General features: G+C 40.8%; 2 protein-coding genes across 17 annotated transcripts in view; one reads left to right on the forward strand and one right to left on the reverse strand.

Moving 5' to 3' along the window:
* The window catches only part of SPATA6L (spermatogenesis associated 6 like), a 157,602-nt gene that overhangs the window by 129,862 nt on the left and 6,248 nt on the right, over positions 1–21,492 (forward strand). Inside the window, exons 20-21 of one of the 15 annotated variants that reach the window (XR_008509665.2) lie at positions 15,471–15,642; positions 15,781–16,451. The exons of 11 other annotated variants lie outside the window; for them this stretch is intronic. The gene's annotated coding sequence lies outside the window, so the exon portion shown is untranslated. Of the gene's footprint in view, positions 1–15,470; positions 16,493–21,492 lie in introns of those variants that run through there. 3 more of the 15 variants (XR_008509684.2, XR_008509669.2, XR_010136512.1) reach the window with 3 other exon arrangements.
* Positions 1–21,492, reverse strand: part of SLC1A1 (solute carrier family 1 member 1) — a 91,010-nt gene that overhangs the window by 48,954 nt on the left and 20,564 nt on the right. The window lies entirely within an intron of this gene.

A 21,492-nucleotide genomic window follows, 5' to 3' on the forward strand; every position in this document is an offset into this window, starting at 1 on the left:
TGTTAGTCTGATGGGCTTCCCTTTGTGGGTAACCCGACCTTTCTCTCTGGCTGCCCTTAACATTTTTTCTTTCATTTCAACTTTGGTGAATCTGACAATTATGTGTCTTGGAGTTGCTCTTCTCGAGGAGTATCTTTGTGGCGTTCTCTGTATTTCCTGAATCTGAATGTTGGCCTGCCTTGCTAGATTGGGGAAGTTCTCCTGGATAATATCCTGCAGAGTGTTTTCCAACTTGCTTCCATTCTCCCTGTCACTTTCAGGTACACCAGTCAGATGTGGATTTGGTCTTTTCACATAGTCCCATATTTCTTGGAGGCTTTTTTCGTTTCTTTTTATTCTTTTTTCTCTAAACTTCTCTTCTCACTTCATTTCATTCATTTCATCTTCCATCACTGATACCCTTTCTTCCAGTTGATTGAATCGACTACTGAGGCTTGTGCATTCGTCACGTAGTTCTCATGCCTTGGTTTTCAGCTTCATCAGGTCCTTTAAGGACTTCTCTGCATTGGTTATTCTAGTTAGCCATTCGTCTAATTTTTTTTCTAGGTTTTTAACCTCTTAGCCATGGGTTCGAACTTCCTCCTTTAGCTCAGAGTAGTTTGATTGTCTGAAGCCTTCTTCTCTCAACTAGTCAAAGTCATTCTCCCTCCAGCTTTGTTCCATTGCTGGTGAGGAGCTGCATTCCTTTGGAGGAGGAGAGGTGCTCTGATTTTTAGAGTTTCCAGTTTTTCTGCTCTGTTTTTTCCCCATCTTTGTGGTTTTATCTACCTTTGGTCTTTGATGATGGTGACGTACAGATGGGGTTTTGGTGTGGATGTCCTTTCTGTTTGTTAGCTTTCCTTCTAACAGTCAGGACCCTCAGCTGCAGGTCTGTTGGAGTTTGCTGGAGGTCCACTCCAGACCCTCTTTGCCTGTGTATCAGCAGTGGAGGCTGCAGAAAAGCAGATATTGGTGAACAGCAGATGTTGCTTCCTGATCATTCCTCAGGAAGTTTTGTCTCAGAGGGTTACCCGGCCATGTGAGGTGTCAGTCTGTCCCTACTGGGGGGTGCCTCCCAGTTAGGTTACTTGAGGGTCAGGGACCCACTTGAGGAGGCTGTCTGCCTGTTCTCAGATGTCCAGCTGTGTGCTGGGAGAACCACTATTCTCTTCAAGGCTGTCAGACAGGGCCATTTAAGTCTGCAGAGGATTCTTCTGCCTTTCGTTTGGCTATGCCCTGCCCCTAGAGGTGGAGTCTGCAGAGGCAGACAGGCCTCCTTGAGCTGCAGTGGGCTCCATCCAGTTTGAGCTTCCCAGCTGCTTTGTTTACCTCCTCAAGCCTGGGCAGTGGCGGGTGCCCCTCCCTCAGTCTTGCTGCTGCCTTGCAGTTTGATCTCAGACTGCTGTGCTAGCAATGAGCGAGGCTATGTGGGCATAGGACCCTCTGAGCCAGGCACGGGATATAATATCCTGGTGTGTCATTTGCTAAGACCATTGGAAAAGTGCAGTATTAGGGTGGGAGTGACGCAATTTTCCAGGTGCCGTCTGTCACCCCTTTCTTTGACTAGGAAAGGGAATTCCCTGACCCCTTGCGCTTCCCGGGTGAGGCAGTGCCTTTCCCTGCTTTGGCTCACGCATGGTGCACTGCACCCACTGTCCTGTACCCACTTTCTGACACTCCCCAGTGAGATGAACCTGGTATCTCAGTTGGAAATGCAGAAATCACCTGTCTTCTGAGTCGCTCACGCTGGGAGCTGTAGACTGGAGCCCTTCCTATTCAGCCATCTTGGCTCCACCCCAAATCTTCATCTTTTAAAAACACTGAGTAATACAACTTTGGCTGTTTGGATGGACTTGCCTGTTGACCATCAGCCAACTATTAAATGCTCCAATGCTTGAAAATTTTGCTGAATGTTGCTGACTTTTCCTAGCGACCAAAGAGGCAATCATGAAATATCAAGCAAAGGTTCTTATTAGCGTACATTTTTAGGTTTAAGGTAAGAAAGTACAGTAAACACATTCTTTGTAGTATGTTAATTCAAAAAGAGGCAATAACACTTTTGCGTTTATTAATATCCAAATATATCCCAAGCACTATATTGAGTGCTAGAGGATTTGAAGGGGAAGAGTTAAAAAATAATATAATTGTGTTATTAAAGCAATAAAAATGTTTTCCGTCATGGGTGACTCCACCATCAACAGGAAATGTGGTTTGCACTGTTTTGTCAATAGCAATGATTGTTTACATTGAGTCATCTTTCCCTTTTGGTCTACCACCTACAATTAAGAATTCGGTCTGACTCAGAAGAAAAGTTGATTTTGGTAAAGGTCTAACGGATTTCTCTAGGGTAGATTTGGGCCTGCAGGAAAAACTGGTTTTCTCTGACACATGACTGTGTTAAACCAGCATCTCTGCGCCCAGGAAGAGGGATTGCTGCTTCTCCCAGGACCCTTGGATCTTGAAGCCGCTCCTGAATCAAAGGTTACATTGTATTCTGCATCATTAACATACTGAGTACACTTAGTTGTGCTTTCAGTGCTTTAATTAGTGGTCCATATTGGAGGGTTTTGGCAATTCAGTTATCCAGACTTTATCCACAATATTCCATTGCCCACCATGAGAGATCAGAGTTAGTTATATCATGGAAATTGAGAGAAAGGGAAGAAGTGGGTCCTCTTTTTGCATGTTCCACTGTTTCATATTTTCTCCCCCTCCACAAACCTCCTCCTTCCTGTCAACCCAAATAAAAATAAGAGCAAAATAAGAGAAGTAATCAAGTCATTCACTTTCCATTATTTATGGTGCATTTTAAGGAAGCTCTTAAATATTCAAGTTACTCTCTTAGCCTATTTGGTCTAAATAAATAAGAAAATACATGCACAATATTTGCTTCGTTGTCCAACTCAACTTTATCACCTGGTACCATTCAAGGCATGTATCTTACATGTGACTGAGAACTCTAAAAGGGACTAGGCCCATGGACCATGAGCAAAATTACACTATTGTGGTGAAGTAATCACGTAAATATATATTTTAAAAATGAGACCAGGTATGGTGGCTCACACCTGTAATTCCAGTACTTTGGGAAGTCAAGGTGGGAGCCCAGGAGTTTGAGATCAGCCTGGGCAACATAATGAGACACTAGCTCTACAACACATAAAAAAAAAGTTTCATTTTGACTGATGGCAGAGGCTTTTAATTATCTAATTCATCCTTCATTCCTCCTTACACTTATTCATTCATCTGCATATTCATTTGTTCACTCATACATAGGTATATTATCCTAATATATACCCATCAAACACTTATTGAGCACCTACATAAATAGGCATCATGGCACACTGTGTGACTACAAAGACATCTGGATGCATGGTCCCTGCCCTTAAGGATGGAAGACAGTACAGTTTCATCAAGAGAGTAGAGACATTTGTCTGGGAAAGGACGAGTATGAATTCGTAAGACTACTGCAAATGCTTAAAGGTCAGAAATCTGGGATATCTTGGCACATTTAAACAGCTTCAAGCAATTCAGTATGGCCCATAATTAGGTAGATGTACGTAACTGCACAAGTAAGAAGAGGCAGATGGTGAAGGATCCCATACGCCAAGCTAAGGATTTGAAGCTGATCCTGAAGGCAGTGGGAAGCCTCTGGAGGATTTATTCCTTCATGGGAAAGAGTTTTGCATTAGAAAGCAGTGTGCGAATCCTGTAAGTGGCTGCTGTGATCCAAGGTGAGCGGTGTTAAAGAGTAGAGAAGGGGAACAAATTTAGGAGGTGGAAGAGTTAGTATTTGGTGATAAATTATATGGCTGAAGGTGGAAGGCAGTAGAGATGAGGAATAAAGTGAAGTTCTGGGGTTCTTGTTTTCTAGCTTGGGTAACAGGGTGGATGGTGATACCTACCAAAATGGGTAATATGGATAGTTCTAAAGATGATGAGTTCAGTTTTAGATGGGACACCGAGGGGAAGATGCTTAATGAAGACACGGATATGTGTGTATAGAGCACAAGAAAGACACGTGGATGAGGTGTGTTGATAAGGGTATCAGTGTCACAAACAAAGAGGTAAGGGTGGATGAGGCCACATATATTACAGCCAACTCGGAATGTAGACTGAGAAGCATGTACTGTTAAGGTTAGGGCTCAATTTATCAAAGCTCTGGTATCATCTCTGTATACCTTAGATCCTCAACCAATTTTACTTCTTCCCACCTTCTTAAACCAGAATACTCTCAAACTATAAGAAAATCTCACTTGCATTTTTTTGTTTGTTTGTTTGTTTTTTGAGACGGAGTCTTGCTCTGCCTCTAGGCTGGAGTGCAGTGGCATGATCTCGGCTCACTGCAACCTCCGCCTCCTGGGTTCACGCCATTCTCCTGCCTCAGTCTCCCGAGTAGCTGGGTCTACAGGCACCGGCCACCATGCCCAGCTAATTTTGTTTTTGTATTTTTAGTAGAGACGGGGTTTCACCATGTTAGCCATGATGGTCCTGATCTCCTGACCCCGTGATCTGCCCGCCTCGGCCTCCCAAAGTGCTGGGATTACAGGCATGAGCCACTGCACCCACCCTCTAACTTGCATTTTTAATAAAATCAAACTCCAATCCCCCAAGATTTTCCATGCAGGAAGTATCTTCTTGTGAGAAGGGGAGGTGGGCTGTACAGTTTTATGTCTTGTTCCTGCAGATGCCTTTCCCTTGGGGAGACTCCCATTAATTAGCACTGTCATCACCGCATCGTGGTGTGCATCAAAGTGTCCATGCTCCTAATATCCCTAGCATAACAGAAGCTACACTAGAAGGTTTAAATGAGACTTTGCTAAAAACTAGGAGGTGACGAGAGGGAAATAAACACAGAGGATAACATGCACAGGATAAGCTGAGTAACAAGAGACAGGTAACCTTTCATTCTTAGTTTGTGACCCCAATAAGGGAGTCTTCTGATGTGCTCCTGGTCTTACTTCAGGAGGGTTTTATTTCTTGTATTTTCTAAAGTTCAAGTTCAGATTCCACTTCTTTTCAGAAGACTCACCACTTTGCCATGACAGATACCCAGAATATCTACTAGATCAGTGAAGTGAGCCCCATAGTATGGCTTCAAAACAATAACAAAATGGTCTCAAAACTCAAACTCCATATAATAGAGATGTTCGCATAGACATTAGCATTGGATAGGTGCTGCCATTTTTGTTATATAAGCTTAGAAACAATTTCTGTAGATCTTTTGTGGAAATTTTATCTAAAATGAGAACCTGGTTTGATTATCTCAATCAAAGTTGTGCTCTAAGAGAAGGTATAGCAGAATGGCAAATGTAGTACACCATAACAGTCTAGTGTATTGATCATAGTACTCAGATAAAATGTGAATAATCAATGCCATAACAAAACCAGCACTGTTTATATAGCATGTCAATTTACAGACCGCTTTCATACAACAGGGTGGATGGAGCTACTGCATTAGTTTTCTATTGCTATGTAACAAATCACTACAAATTTAGTAGCTTAAAACAACACACAGGTAATATTTCAAAATTTCCATGGATCAGGAATCTGAGCACAGCTACACTGAGTCCTCTGCTCACGGTCTCACAAGGCTGCAATAAGGTGTCAATCAGGCTGTATTCCTTCCTGGAGCTTAAGGTTCTCTTCCAGGCTCATGAGGCTGTTCTCAGGATTCACTTCCTGGTAGTTGCAGGATTTCTTACTGGCTGTCAACAGGGGCTCCTCTCAGCTCCTACAAGTCCTACTGTTCCTTGCCATGTGGCCCTCTGACAACACAGTGGCTTCCCTCTTCAGAGTCAGCAGGATGGGCCCAGTCTCTTTAAGGGCTTCCACTTGATTAAGTCAGGCCTACCCAGGATCATCTGTTTTGATTAACTCAAAATCAACTGATTAGGGACTTTGATTACATTTGCAAAAGTCTCTCTACCTTTGCCAAAGAACGTAATCTAATTATGAATGTGAAATCCCATCATATCCACACTTAAAGTAAGGGGATTATGCAGGGTATGTTTGCCAAGAAGTAGGAATCTTGGGTGCTGTCTCAGAACTGCCTACTACATCTACTGTAGATCTCTTACCACAACCAAACCGCATGAGTAAAAATGTCATGCAACACTGGCATTAACTTTATTTCTTAACTGTAATTTTGTTAGAATTCTATTCAGTGTACAGAATGAATTATTGATTCTTTGAAAGAGTATTCTGAAATGTTTCAATGAAAAGTAAAAAAACATAAACATGTATACATCCACCATGCAGACTGAACAAATCCTCCACAGATCTTTTTTTCCAAATAAAACATTATGGTTGAGGGTCCATTGTATCCTCCCCAATTCCATCCTCTCTTAGATAGATTAGATAATCACTAATTTGAGCCTACTTTTTGTCCATGCCTTTATACATCTACTACTCACATCAGTTTGTGCTTGAAAAATCTAACTCACATGGTATCAGTCTGGATGTATTCTCTTGCCTTGCATTTTTGAAATTCTTTTGTTTTTGAGATTTATTAATATTAATACAAGTAGATCCAGTTCATTTAAAGTGCTGTTCAGTATTCCATATCACATTCCCTATTTTGTTTTCTATATGACTAAATTCTGCTCTTATCTAATAAATTCTTTCCATCTAATTTTTAAAGGTTTACTATGTTATTTTTCTCACTTTTGGAGTTGGTTGCTTAGCTCATTGTCATTATCTTTGTGAGTTTTTTTGTTGTTGTTTTGTTTTGTTGTAGAGACAGGGTCTCACTGTGTTGCCTAGGCTGGTCTCAAACTCTTGGCCTCAACTGACCCTCCTGCTTCGGCCTCCCAAAGTGCTGGGATTATAGCTTTGTTTTTGTTTTTCAGTATATGCATATAAGACATTTCCTTCTAAATTCTGTGTTGGTGTTCTGTGAATTATTATACGGTATTTTTACTTTTGTTTAGTTCTAAATATCTTATAAATCTCTGTTGTGATTTTTTTCTTTGAACTGTAAATTCTTTGAAAAAATATGATTTTCAGTTTCCAAATGTATGGGTCCTTGGAGGGTTTTTATATATTCCTCATTTTTTATCTCTGTGATGCATTGACTGATTTTTCTCACACCTATCTTGCAGTTTCCAATCCTTACATCAGTTGCATTTACTGGATGTTTAATTCATTCACTGAATTTTTAATTCCACTCTAAGTTTCATTTCTAGAAGTTATAGTATCCTTTTCACACGATCATTTTTCTATTATCTAGTTTCTATTCCACCTGTTTTTCTTTAGTTATTCTAAACATATTTAGTATATATTATTTCAGACTGTTCTATCATCTCCAGTTTGGGGGATACCTATTCTCCTACTGGGTCTTTTCCTGTGTAATTTGTAATTTTTGATCATAGGCTTGTTTTTTGAGGAGGGGGTTGGCTTTTTTCTGAGTTGTGAAAGTCTACCTACAGGCTACTTGTTTTTTTCTGGGGACTTAGGAGTTTCAAGTCCTCCAGGACAGTTTTCATATTAATTTTTCAACTTGATAAATCAGCATTACACAGTGGTGTAAATTTAGATGATGCGCTGAGGGAAGTATAAATCTGGATTTTAATCTTCTCATGAGTACCCTCTTTACCCCTTATTTTAGCCATGGGCAAATGGCAAGCTTTCTTAAGGTTTTCCTTAGTCACTAGGTAGAATTTCTCTGCTCTTGTTTCCAAGGGCAGGGCCAAATTTTGTGGTTCCAGACTTTATGTCAAGGTTTCGTTTAGACTCCTTCACTCACATGGGCCAAGATCATATCTCTTTTCCCCATGTGGATATTAAGACCCCTATCTCCCATTATTAAAGCCTGAAAGTGGGTCTTGCTATGGTTGGTTTGTCCTCACCAAAACTTATGCTGAAATTTCATCCCTACTGTGGCAGTCTTGGAAGGCAGGGCCCAGTGGGAGGCACTTGGGGTCATGGGGCTGGATCCCTCATGAATAGTTTGATGCTATTCTTGCAGTAGTGAGTTCTTACTCTGGCAGGACTGGATTAGTTTTCATGGGAATGGATTAGTATACTCAAGAGTGGGTTGTTAGAAAGCCAGGATACCCCTCAGGTTTTTCCTCTTTATACAGATCTGCTTCCCCTTTGACCTTCTCTACAATATTTTAAAACTAATTTTATATTAGTTATTAAAATTAAATTATATACACATGGCCCAAGATGAGATGACTTTCTCTACCATATTGTGATGAAGCTTGAAAGTCTTCACCAGAAGCCAAGGCCATGCCCTTGAACTTCCCAGCTTACAGAGCTGTGACCTAAATAAACATCTTTTCTTTATAAGTCACCCAGTCTCAGGTCTTCTATTATAGCCACACAAAACAGATTAAGACAGGTCTAGACCTTAGCATCAGATCTTGTTTATACTTCTGGCTTTGAGTTCCCTTTTTATTTCTGGCACAAGGGGATTTCCTTTATTGCTTTTGAGTTTGGGTTTGGCTCTGCATTGATCTGGAGGGGACTTTTATATTTCTATGTGTTTGAGATGGTGGGAGAACCCATTCATATTAGCTCAACTACCATATTACTAGATGTGTGACACCACCATCAATTATTTATTCCTTACCCTTTCCAATATGCCCATTTTAAGATGGATAATGGAGTCAGTAAATATTAAAATTGAGAGTTCCACAATGTATAGGAACAATCTTGCTACATCAAGAACTTGTTATATTAAAACAATCATTGCTTTTCCAAGTATTCCCATGTATGCACATAGGATCAATTAGCCAACAATCACTTACAGATCACCTAATTTATACAATGCGTTGGCCAAATGGGGAAATATAGATGAGAGTAATGTATAAACAAAGGGCCTTTAATATACACAATGAAATAAGGCATGTTAAATCACGAGGCATTTTGAAGGAAGAAAGGAATTCAGCAGTAACCCTTCAGGAGGCAGGCTCTTTAAGAAGATACTGTTCAAATCTTGGCCTCACCACTTTATTAGCTGTGTTATCTTGGACAAAATACCCTGTAGCCTGTGCCTCTGTTTCCTCACCTATAACAATGGGAATAACAAAATATCAACCTCATGGAGTCATTAGGAGATTTTAAAATGAGACTATATGTAAAGTACTTAGAATAAAAAGTACCTGGCTCACACTGTAAGTACAGCTAATACATGTTAGCTATTATTGTAGGCTATATACTCTTTATAGATTTTCTCATGAAATGCTCAAAAGAGTTTTGGCTTTGACAGGTAAGTCATGGTTACAGAGCTAAAGAGCAGCAGAGTCAGAAGTTGAGGAGAGAAATTAATGTTAAATATTTTTGGTATGACCAAATTAACAAAATTCTTTCCTCAGTCTATGACATTTATTTTGGTAGAGAAATATTAAATTTTGTTCTATAAATTAAAAACTTCAGAGTTAAAATTATGATATATAATATAATTGTTAATATTTATACCACTTGATATCAACAAAATAAAAGTCTCAGGATCTTAGTGGTACTAGAACAAATGGCATGTGGAAAAAAAAAAAGAAAAGGCATTTAGTGTCTTTTGAAATAATTTCCAATGTGACTCAATAACTTAATTAAATTCTGCGAATATTTACTATGTCCGAGCACCTGTTGTTAGGTCCAGGGGTGGGAATCAAGGTATAGAAATGGATGATGTAAGACCCTTCCCTCAAGGAGCTCACATCTAATGACAGTCAATCATAGATGCAACTCAGCACAGGCAGGAGTCACAGCGGGGTACTGAACAATGGAAGGTGGAAGTATTGAGCTGTGGGAAGACAGGGAGGGGGAGGAGGAGGAAGGAGAGAAGGCTGGGGAAGGTTCAAGAGTAAACACAAATAGGTACCTATCTCAGGATTTTTATGGAATTGTTTACAAGTGCTTCAGGGAAATGCTAGTTGATCAAAAGATTGTGTTTCTTCATCCAGTAATTAAAGGAAGCTGCAGCCAGTACTAGGATGGTGATATGGTTTGGCAGTGTCCCCACCCAAATTTCATCTTGAATTGTAATCCCCATAATCTCCATGTGTCAAGGGAGGTGACCTGGTGGAAGGTGATTGGATCATGGAAGTGGGGGTCTCCCACATGTTGTTCTCATGATAGTGAATGAGTTCTCATGAGATCTGATGGTTTTATAAGTGTTTGACAGTTCCTCCTTCACACGCTCACACTCTCTCCTGCTGCCTTGTGAAGAAGGTGACTGCTTCCCCTTTTGCCATGATTCTAAGTTTCCTGAGGCCTCCCCAGCCACACAGAACTTCGAGTTAATTAAACCTCTTTCCTTTATAAATTACCCAGTCTTGGGTATTTCTTTATAGCATTGTGAGAACAGGCTAATACAGATGGCATCAAGAGTACACCAGGTGAAATCCATGGAAGCCATGAAAAGAAAGAGGAAGACTGACTCACACGGACATTAGGCTGAAGAACCCTGTGAGATGTGCAGGGATAGAGAGAATATAATGTAAATCTATGCTTCTTAAACTTTGATGTGCCTTCAATCACCTTGGGGTCTTGTTAAAAGGCAAGTTCGGGCCAGGCTCAGTGGCTCACACCTGTAATCCCAGCACTTTGGGAGGACGAGGCAGGCAGATCACAAGGTCAGGAGATCGAGACCATCCTGGCTAACTCAGTGAAACCCTGTCTCTACAGAAAATACAAAAAATTAGCCGGGCGTGGTGTTGGGCGCCTGTAGTCCCAGCTACTTGGGAGGCTGAGGCAGGAGAATGGCATGAACCCAGGAGGCAGAGCTTGCAGTGAGCTGAGATTGTGCCACTGCACTCCAGCCTGGGCTACAGAGTAAGACTCCATCTCAAAAAAAATAAATAAATAAATTAAAAAAGGCAGGTTCAGATTCATTAGAACTATACTTGGAATAACAAAGAAGGAAATGGACCTAGCAAGGGCATCCATAAGACCTTGCTACCAATGGCAGCACTCACTTTGAAGAGCATAAAGATGCTGCTGCAAGCCTCAAGCAACTGGACACTAAGGTATGGTTCAATCAACATGCAAACAAGTGGGCCGCTCCCTTTGTAAAGGTCTTGAATAAATAATTGTCTTTGCTGACTTTCTCTCACACTTAGCTGCCACCATCAACTGCACTTGCCCCTTGCCTCTTCTGCCTCAGTGTGAGGCTCCAGGCCTTCCATAAGGTATACAGATATAAAGTCACAGTTGAGCCTAAATGAGGGAAAATGACACTAGCCAGCCATTATAAAGCTTCTAACCATACCGTCTCAAACAACAACCTCATCATGACAAGAGAAAATGTGCTGCAAATATTCTTCCTGGATGATGATGGGGTTCATCTGCCCCAGAATTTTTCTTTAAGAGCAATTCTGAAGCAAAAGCAAGGTATCCATGCCACCATGGATAAAAATGTGATAAACCCACAAGCTTCCTCAGCCACCATGGCACTTTCTACTATACCAGATGTGACCACAGCTTTCCTTGAGGTGGCAGAGAGGATTAATGCAGGGCCTCAACAGTAAAACCCTCTCCAAACAAAGTGCTTTCTTCTCACCCCCCAACTCCATTTTTGAGCATAAATCCTGATGACCTTCCAAATACTTATGGGTAAATAGGAGGTAGTACCTGGTAGAGACAACCAAGCTTCACAATATGGCAGAAAAAAATAAAAATTTTCTTGAAAAATGTTGCTTTGCAATTTATTCAAAAAAGAGAAGTGTGCAAATTATGTATCTGGTAAGGGTCTAGAATACATAAAGAATTCTTACAACTCAACAATAAAAAGACAACCAAATTGTTAAAAATAGACAAAAGATTTGAATAGACATTTCTCCAATGAAGATATACAAATGGACAATAAGCATATAAAAAGATGTCCAATATTATTAGTCATTAGGGAAATATAAATCAAAACCACAATAAGATGTTACTTTGTACTCATTAGAATGGCTATTTTTAAAAAACACAAAAAAGAGAAAATGATATATGTTGGTGAGAATGTGGAGAAATTGGAATCTTTTTGCCTTTTTGGTGAGAATGTAAAATGGTGCAGCCTCTGTGGAAGACTGTTTGGCAGTTCCTCAAAAATTAAACATAGAGTTACCATGTGACCCAGCAATTGCATGCCTAGATATACATCCTCTGGAATTGAAAACATGTCCTTACACAAAAACTGTACAAGAAATGTTCACAACAACATTATTCCTAATAGCCAAATGTGAAAACATTCCAAATGCCCAACTTATTATTGGATAAACAAAATATTGTATCTCTATCCAATGGAATAATATTCAGCCATAAAAAGGAATAAAGCACTGCTGCCTGCTATGGTATGGATGAGCCTTGAAAACATTACACTAAGTGAAACAAGCCAAAGAAGCCAGTCACAAAAGTCCATGTATTATATGATTCCATTGATATGAAATGTCCAGAACAGGCAAATCCAGAAGCAGAAAGCAAATGAACCAAATTCATTTTTAAAATGGGGAAAAAAGAAAAGTAGACAATAATAAAAGTAAATGGGATTCATTTAATTTTGATTGGTTGATAATTTGATGGCTTTTTCATGAGGTGGGAAAGCTGATGACATCACAGTGAAACTTTTCTTTTTCCTTTAATCATCATACTAATAGCACAAATATTGCCAAAGATGTGACATTTTGCTCAAACTTCTACTTGGCAGGATGTGTGTGAGCCTATCAAATCTGAAAGTCTCACCATCTGGAAATAGCAATTTGAAAATCCAAACGAAGCCAGACATGTTTATTAACAGCTCAAAAGATGATGGTCAATTTAAAGAAAAGTTGTGATTACAGATTGTGGAACATAGCCTGTAAAGGAGATGCTTAAGAGCTTAATTTTCAATTACAGTGTCTTAAGATAAATCAAAACAGCCAACAGAAAACCAGGATTATTTTGAGAACAGTGTGATCTGAAAATCCCTATAGAAAAAGTAAAATAAAAGCTAATGGCCTAGAAAAAATCAACTGTCATTAATTAATGACTTGCATACCTGTGCATACAACCACTTTGCTAAGCTCTGTGGAGAATATGAGGTCCGGGAGAATATGAGGTCCGGGAAGGAATGATACTCGACTCAGACTCAGGGTGAGTATTAAATGCAATAAATCATAAAGTGAGAAAATTATTCTTCTTTCTTCCTTCCCTGTCACTTCTGCCTCTCCCCTCAGGGAGTGGAGCCATCAGTGCTGAAAGGTGGTAGAGGAAGCAGACAGACCTGATACTTTTCACTCTACCTTGATGGACAGAATGGGACTGATGGTTTCTCCATGTGAAAGAAGCTACAGACACTACATTGACAGGCAGCTGGAGTTGGAATAGAGCATGAGGCCTCCATCACCACAGATTCTAAACAAATGAAAGATGTCTACAGAGGGAGAGCACAAAGATTTAAAAACCATGCTGTAGGCCAGGCGCAGTGGCTCACGTGTGTAATCCCAGCTATTAGGGAAGCTGAAGTGGGATGATCGCTTGAGCTCAGGCTGCTGAGGCTTCAGTGAGCTGAGATCATGCCACTGCACTCCAGCCTGGGTGACAGAGTGAGACCCTGTCTCAAAAAACAAAAACAAAAACAAAAACAAAAACATGCAGTAGAAGAACCTTTTCACCACTCAAGGAAATAACACCTCCTTGGTCGTCTGTCCTAAAATCAAAAAAAGTAAGGACTTCATTCTTTTTTTTTTTTTTTGAGATGGAGTATCGCTCTGTCACCTAGGCTGGAGTGCAATGGTGAGATCTCGGCTCACTGCAACCTCCGCTTCCCAGGTTCAGCAATTCTCCTGCCTCAGCCTCCTGAGTAGCTGGGATTACAGACACCCACCACCACGCTTGGCTAAGCTTTTCATTATTTTTTTTATTTTTAGTAGAGATGGAGTTTCCCCATGTTGGCCAGGCTGGTCTTGAACTCCTGACCTCAAGTGATCCACCTGTCTCAGCCTCCCAAAGTGCTGGGATTACAGGTGTGAGCCACCATGCTCGGCTACAACTTCATTCTTAAAGATAGAGTTGAAATACATTTCAACAGCTTTCAGTTGACATCAAAGACTGCAAACGTACAAGGCTACAGTGATCAGGGCAGAAGTGAGGGAAGCAGGCCCATGGGTCTCTGCTGGTCCTGATATCTCTGCCAAGCCCCATCACATGAAAGTGAGAGTCCATGGTGGCCTTGTCTCCTGAATTTTTAAAGAGAAACTAAAAATCTAGGTCTTTGTGTGAGACCACCCAATTTTTAAAATGTTAACAAAAGCTAAAAACAATTGTTAAATTCTGTGAGCTCAGCCCAAATACCTCTGCAAGCCAACTTCCTCCTGGCTGTCATCTTTCATTCTGGTACACAATAACAGAAGAGGGAAGGTGACCAGTGTTCAGCCGAAAGCAAATATCACAGCAATCAGGAAATGAGCACGTGGAACACAAGAAGCCTCCCGTGGTCTTGAGTCAATCTTACAAATGTTTTCTGGGTGACTTCTTTGTGCCAGCACCACAGGAGGTGCTATGTTGTGAGGTCAAAGAGAGGACGCTGCTCCTGCCACTGAGAAATTGTATTCTAGTAGGCAGGACAAGACAGAAGACAAGAGAACAAGCTAGTCTATACGAATGGCCACCCCAAAGTTGTAGGAGTTCAGAGCTACCCTTGAAATTCACATTAGGTGAGATTAAGAAAGAATTTTAGATGAACCTTGGATGTGAGAGTGAGAAGGAATTCACTAGGCGGGGACTACTGAGGACGGTGGAGAGTGGAGAGAACACCTAAAGACAGAGGGGCAGGGGAAGAAGAAACTAACGTGTCAGGTGCCTATGGCCCAAACACTTTTATAATACATTATTTTACTTAATCATCTAATCTAAAAAGCCTGTTATTTACAGATAAAGACAATAATGTAACACAGGTTAGGAAACTTGTCCAAAGTCACATGGCCAGCTTCAATATCCAGTTCTGTTGGACACCAAAGTTCTGTTTCTTCCATAAAGAGGTGATAAGAGTGTGTTCAGTCAGTAGTTTGGCTGGTGCTTGAGGGGTGGTTTAGAGAACCAAGACTAGGAAATCACTTGGGGCACATCATGAAAGGCCTTGAATGCCAGGGAGGAGAATTTATACTTCTCTGACCCTAAGTTCCCTTCCATGTAATGGGTTCATTGTGAGGATAAAATGAGATCAACCGTGTGTTAAACTATAATATACAAAGATTAGTTATTAAGGATAATGAATAGTCATTGAACATGTTTGTGTAAAAGCCAGCCTAGATTGGAGAAAAGCCTGGTTAAAATGTGTAGAATGGATTAGCATAGGGAGATCAGGCAGTTGACAGCTGTTTATAGGCAGGAAAGTGAAGCCCATGGGATTGGAAGATGGGAAGAAACTTCCATCAGGAGTGGGATAGATGGAAGGCAAGAGAAGAGTAAGAATCCCAGATCCATAGTTTGGGTTGGGTAAAGGTTTGATGAGATGATAAGGGTGGTTTATTTCAGACTTTGGGTAAAAGGGAGTATGAATCAGTTCATTAATTCATCTTGTTTCCCAGAGAGCAGAAAAAGATCAAGAGAAGCCATTCTGGCTCTGCCACATCCCCACAGCCAGCCCTGTTTTATTTCAACTGCTTGCTCAAATTAAACTCACCACACTGGAGTGCAATCTGCCAGGAGCCAGCTGGGGTGTATTGTGTTCAGTTGTTCAAATGTTCAGGCCCGTTCTAGGTAAGTTCATGCTGGTGTTTCTTGGAGGGATGCCTAGGGTGAAGGGCTGAGCTCTGAAGTCAGAATGATCTGTTTTAGAACCTGGCTCTTTCATAGATTATAGGTCACTTTCTCTTTCTTTATGGCAACTCACAAAAGGGGAACCAGGAAAGCTCCTGTACCAATGTGGCTCTCTAACAGGATCTGGAACTGAAGACTAATTATTTGGACGTGGCTTACACTCAAAAGGACATTTTGAAGTGGTTGAAGAGGAGAAACTTTCCTAACAACTTGTTCAAAGACTCTTTTACTCCAGGGAACATATCTAACTGGGAAGAGGGTGGAGGATCTAGTGCCTTGTCCCATACTGGAAACACACAGGACAGAAGCCTCTACAACACAGCCTGGCCTTTGGAGGAAGGTAGGAGGTTCTGACTCAGCAGCCAGCTGTGAGAGGTGGAAGAGGACCCTTGATCTGGGCTAGCAAGGGTTCAGTCCTGCTGGAAAGATGACTGTTTTACCAAGAGAATACTGAATCCCAGAGAAAGAAGTCTCAGACTGCAGTACTCTAGGAGTGAAACCAGTTGGATGTCTAGAGGAACTCAGCCAGCTGGATAAGTTCTCATCTCTCCACCTTTGACATTGTGCTTTACACGATGTTGATGTTCATCAAGGGTTTGTCTTCCACCCTCTTCTTGAGCAGCACACTCTCCCACAGGGATCGCATCTGCTTTTATAGCTTCCATTTCCATCTCTATCTGTTGCCTCATGCTGTTTCCTCAGTGACAAACTCAATATACAATTACCTGCTGGGACTCTACCTGGATACCTGCACATGAGACCCAACAAAGGAAAAATAAACTTATCTATCCTCCCTTTAGAAACCTCAGACTTTTCATCCTGGGTCCCCTGGCAGTTTAAAAATAGGCCTATAGAATATTTGATACTCTTCCCATCAGAAAATGGAGGCTCTGTCCCTGTCTCTTGAAGCTGGGTTGGCCTTTGTGATCACCTTGACAGACAAAATGCAGCAGTAGTGAGGCTATGTGAAATCTGAGATAGGTTAGAAGAGGCCAGCATCTGATTAGTTTTCTTCTTGGGACACTCACTTTGAAGCCCTGAAGCATCATGTAAGAAGTCCAGCTGCCTTGAAGCTGCCATGCTGGAGAGGCAACATGGGAAAACCAGAGCAAGAGGGAGGATAGTGGGGGTGGGAGTTGGGGGGAGAGAGAGAGAGTCAGCGAGAAAAGGGATACGGGAGCCCCAGCTGCTTGAATCCTTCCAGCCCAGTCAGAAGACAAGTGAGTGATGGCCTTTACATGATCCCAGCCCCAGCCACCAGCTCCCTGCAATCACAAAAGAGAACTGTGAGCAATAATGATATGGTCATTATTATTTTAAGCCGCTAAATTTGGGGGTGATTCGTTACCTAGAAATAGATACCCCTAAATTGTGTTTTTATTTGCAAACATTTTTGGAGGGCTTACCATGTACCAGATCTTGGGCTAAATATAATTAACTCTGATCTCCACAACAACTCTATGAGGTAACTTCATTTTCAGGTGAGAAACTGAGGCACAAGCAAATGAAATAACTTGTCTAAGACCCCACAGCAAATAACTGATGCAGCAGATATATTGAAGCAGTTTGGGTCCGAAGTGGTACACTTTTGGAACATTCCAACTGACTCTGTGTCCCATGCCACATACCAAGTTCTGCGGATGTTATTGGCCAAATAACTCTCAAATTCATTTATTTCCCTTCTACCCTCTGACACTGTCTTGGTTCAGGACTGCTGCATTTCTCACCAAGCCTACTTCATCAACTTCCTAAAACTCTTTCTGCATACAATCTTGTCTCTGCCAATTCATTCTGCAAACTAAGTCAGAGCTATCTTTCCAGGATGCAAATCTGGCGGAGTCACTCTCCAGCTTAAAGCCCCTACAGTGGTTCCCTAACATAGGGTGGCACGCAAGCTCCCTGACTCACCCTAGCCCCAGCCCCAACCCCAACCATGCCCACTGTGTCAGTTCTGCCCTGCGCTCATGTCTTTGAGCCTTTATTTATTGCTCTCTCTGCTCTCTCATTTATCTGATTACCATTTCAGCGACTTCAAAACTCAGCCCAAGCGTATTTGGAAAGCCTTCCCAACCTCCTTCATGATCCATGTGCGTCCCCAAGCCAGATAACCGGGGAGGCTCTGGCTGGCCGTGTGGATATTATCTTAAGATGTTAGTGAACCTTCCATGCCCAACGATACCCAAAACAATTAGGTCAGATATCCTCAATGGGAATGAGTGGCATCAGGCCACTCAAGGTTTTGCTCTTTGCAGGGATGAGAACTCAGTAGAAAACAGGAATTCCCCACCAGCAAACTCAGACCCACTCTTGCAAATGCCGGACATGTATGCACCAACTGACTCTTAAGGGGATGTTTGTATGTGTGTGTACATGTGTTGATCATACAATAAAATTGACTATTTTAGTGTACAGTTCTATGGTTAACATGTTAAAATTCTTATAGCCACCATCAAAATTAGAATATAGAACAGTTCCATCATGCCAAAGAGCTCTCTCATGCTACATCTTTGTAGTCACACCCTTTCTCCATTCCTAACCTCTAGCAACCACTAGTCTGTCTTCCATCACTATGGTTTTGTCTTTTTGAGGCTATCATGCAGATGGAATCATATTCTATGTAAGTTTTGAGACTGGTTTTTTCACTGACTATAATGCCTCTAAGATTCATCTGAGTTTTGTACGTATCAATGGTATGTTCCTTTCTCTTGCTGAATGGATCACGTTTTATGGATAGACTGTAGTTTGTTTATTTACTTATTGAAGAATATTTGAGTTGTCTCCCATTTTGATTGATTATGCAGAGTTCTGCTATAAACATTCACATACGGATTTTTGTGTGAACGTGTTTTCCTTTCTCTAGGACCTATACACAGGAGTGGGACTGCTGTGCCATATCATAAAGCTGTATTTAAGGTGATAAGAAAGTGCCAAATTGTTTTTTAGAGTGGCTGTACCATTTTATATTCCCATATCAGCAATGTTTAATAGTACCAGTTGCTCCACATCCTCATCAGCACTTGGTATTGTATTTTTTTTTAGCCACTCTAATAGGTATTTACTGGCATCTTATTGTGGTTTTAATTCACTTTTCCCTAACGGCCAACAATGCTGAACATCTTTTCATGTGTTTATTTGCCATCAGTATACCCTCTTCAGTGAAGTGTCTGTTCAGGTTTTGCCTATTTTTAAAGTTTGATCATTTGTTTTCTTATTACTTAGTTTTGAGAGTTTCTTTATATGTTCTGGATATAAATTTAGACAAGTTGGATATGTGATCTGCAATTCTTTTCTCCCAGTCTGTAACTTGTTTGTTCATTCTCTTAAGTGCCTTTTGGAGAGAAAGAGATTTATTTTTTAAAGTCCAACTTACCAGTTTTTTTCTTTTATGAATTGTGCTTTGGCATCTAAGATCTCTTTGCCTAACTCTGGCTCATGTAGATTTTACCCCTATGTTTTCTTCTAAAAGTCTTATATCTTACTCTTTTCCTTTTGGAGTTAATTTTTGAATGTAATGTGATTTTAGGTTGAGGTTCATTTTTTTTTTCTGCATATGATGTCTAGTTGTTCCAATACCATTTGTTGGAAAGACTATACTTTCCTCTTTGAATAGCTTTTGAACCTTTGTCAAAAATCAACTGGAGGGCCAGGTACAGTGGCTCACACCTGCAATCTCAGCACTTTGAGAGTCTGAAGCAGGAGGACTGCTTGAGCCCAGGAGTTCAAGGCTGCAATGAGCTACAGTCATGCTGCTGCACTCCAACATGGGAGACAGAGTGAGACCCTGTCTCAATTAAAAAAAAAAAAAAAAGACCAACTGGGCATATTTCTATGGGTCTATTTCTGGAGTCTCTGTTCTGCTTCATTGCTCTATTAGGTTGGTGCAAAAGTAATTGCAGTTTCTGCCATGTCTCCTTTTCACCAATATTACACTTGATATCTTGATAACCATATTGAAATAAGATAGGATGATTCCTCCAACTTGCTTCTTTTTCAAAATTATTTTAGCTCTTCTAATGCCTTTGTCTTTCCATATGAATTTTATTTTTTGTTTGTTTTTTTTGGAGACAGGATCTCACTCTGTTACCCAGGCTTGAGTGCAGTGGCGTGATCATGGCTCACTGCAGCTTCGATCTCCCGGGCTCAAGCAATCCTCCCACCTCAGCCTACCAGGTAGCTGGGACTACAGGCGCATGCCATCATGCCTGGCTAAGTTTTGTATTTTTTTGTAGAGACGGAGTTTTGCCATGTTGCCCAAGATGGTGTTCAATTCCTGAGCTCAAGCAATCTGCCCGCCTCAGCCTCCCAAAGTGCTGGGATTACAGGTGTGAGCCACCGCACCCTGCCTCCATATGAATTTTAGAATCAGCTTGTCTGATATATCTACAAAAATCCCTGCTGGGATTTAGATCAGAATTGCATTAAATCTATACATCAATTATGGGAGAACTGACATCATTAGTATGTTGAGTCATCCAATCCATGAACAACTTATGTCTCTCCATTTACTTTGGCATTAAATGATTTCTTTCATCAGTGTTTTATAATTGTCAGAGTATAGATCCTATATATATTTTGTTAGTTACATACCTAATCCTTACTTTTTGAAGCTATGACACACAATGTATTTCAATTTCCATTTTCAGTTATACATTGTTAGCATATAGAAATAGCAAGTGATTTTTGTGTGTTAACCTTGTATCTTGCAGCCCTGCTAAAATCACTTATTAGTCTTAAAATTTATTTTGTAATTTCTTGGGATTTCCTATGTAGAAAATCATGCCATCTGTGAACAGGGACAGTTTTATTTCTTTCTTTTCAATATGCCTTTTATTTCTTTTTCTTGCCTTGTTGCACTGGCTCAGGCTTCCAGTGAGATATTCAAAAGAAATGGTGAGAATGGACAGCTTTGCCTTATTCCTGCTCTTAGGGGGAAAGCATTCAGACTTTCAGCGTTAAATATAAGCTGTAGTGTAGTGTGTGTGTGTGTGTGTGTGTAGAATTCTTAAGAATTTAAGGCAAAACATGCTTAATTTTTCTCCTCCTCTGCTATGGTATGAATGTGTATGTCCTCCTTCAAATTCATATTTTGAAACCTAATCATCAATGTGATGGTGTTAGAAGGTGGGGCCCTTGAGAGGTGATTAGGTCATGAGGGCAGAGCCCTCCTGAATGGGATTAGTGCCTTTATGAAAGAGTCCCAGATTGCTGCCTTGCCACTTCCACTGTGTGAGGAAACAGCTAGAAGGCATCATTCATGAGCCAGAAAGTGGGCCCTCAGCAGACACGGAATCTAATGGCACCTTGATCTTGGACATCCTGGCCTCCAGAACTGTAAGAAATAAATGTCTGTTGTTTATAAGGTACGTAGTCTGTGGGAAGTTGTTACAGCAGCCAGAACAGACTATGACACCCTCTCTCAGCTTTTAAAGTGATTTCTGTCTCAATTCCATCAATTTCAAACCATGTGGTTAATAACTAAACGACTTCCTGACTTTTGTAACTATGAATGCAATAAAATTTAACTTATGAGTGTTGTATTGATTGCTTTCAGGAAATAGCTCAAGAACATAACAGATAAAAGGCAGGTTTGTTGCTCTTGTTAAGGGACAGTATCCCTTGTCCCTGCAGTGAACAGCACACCTTCTAACTCTCAATTTGTTTACGGTGGAGCTGAAGCCCTAAGTAGTCCAGAAGCTTGGGGGAACATGGTAGGATGAGGGAGCGACCCTGGTCTAGCCAATCAGATCACCATATTCCTTTGGTCCCAAGACTATATTGAGGAATGGAGCT

This window comes from Pongo abelii, chromosome 13 (genome assembly GCF_028885655.2).
Source record: "Pongo abelii isolate AG06213 chromosome 13, NHGRI_mPonAbe1-v2.0_pri, whole genome shotgun sequence".
Lineage (NCBI taxonomy): Eukaryota > Metazoa > Chordata > Mammalia > Primates > Hominidae > Pongo > Pongo abelii.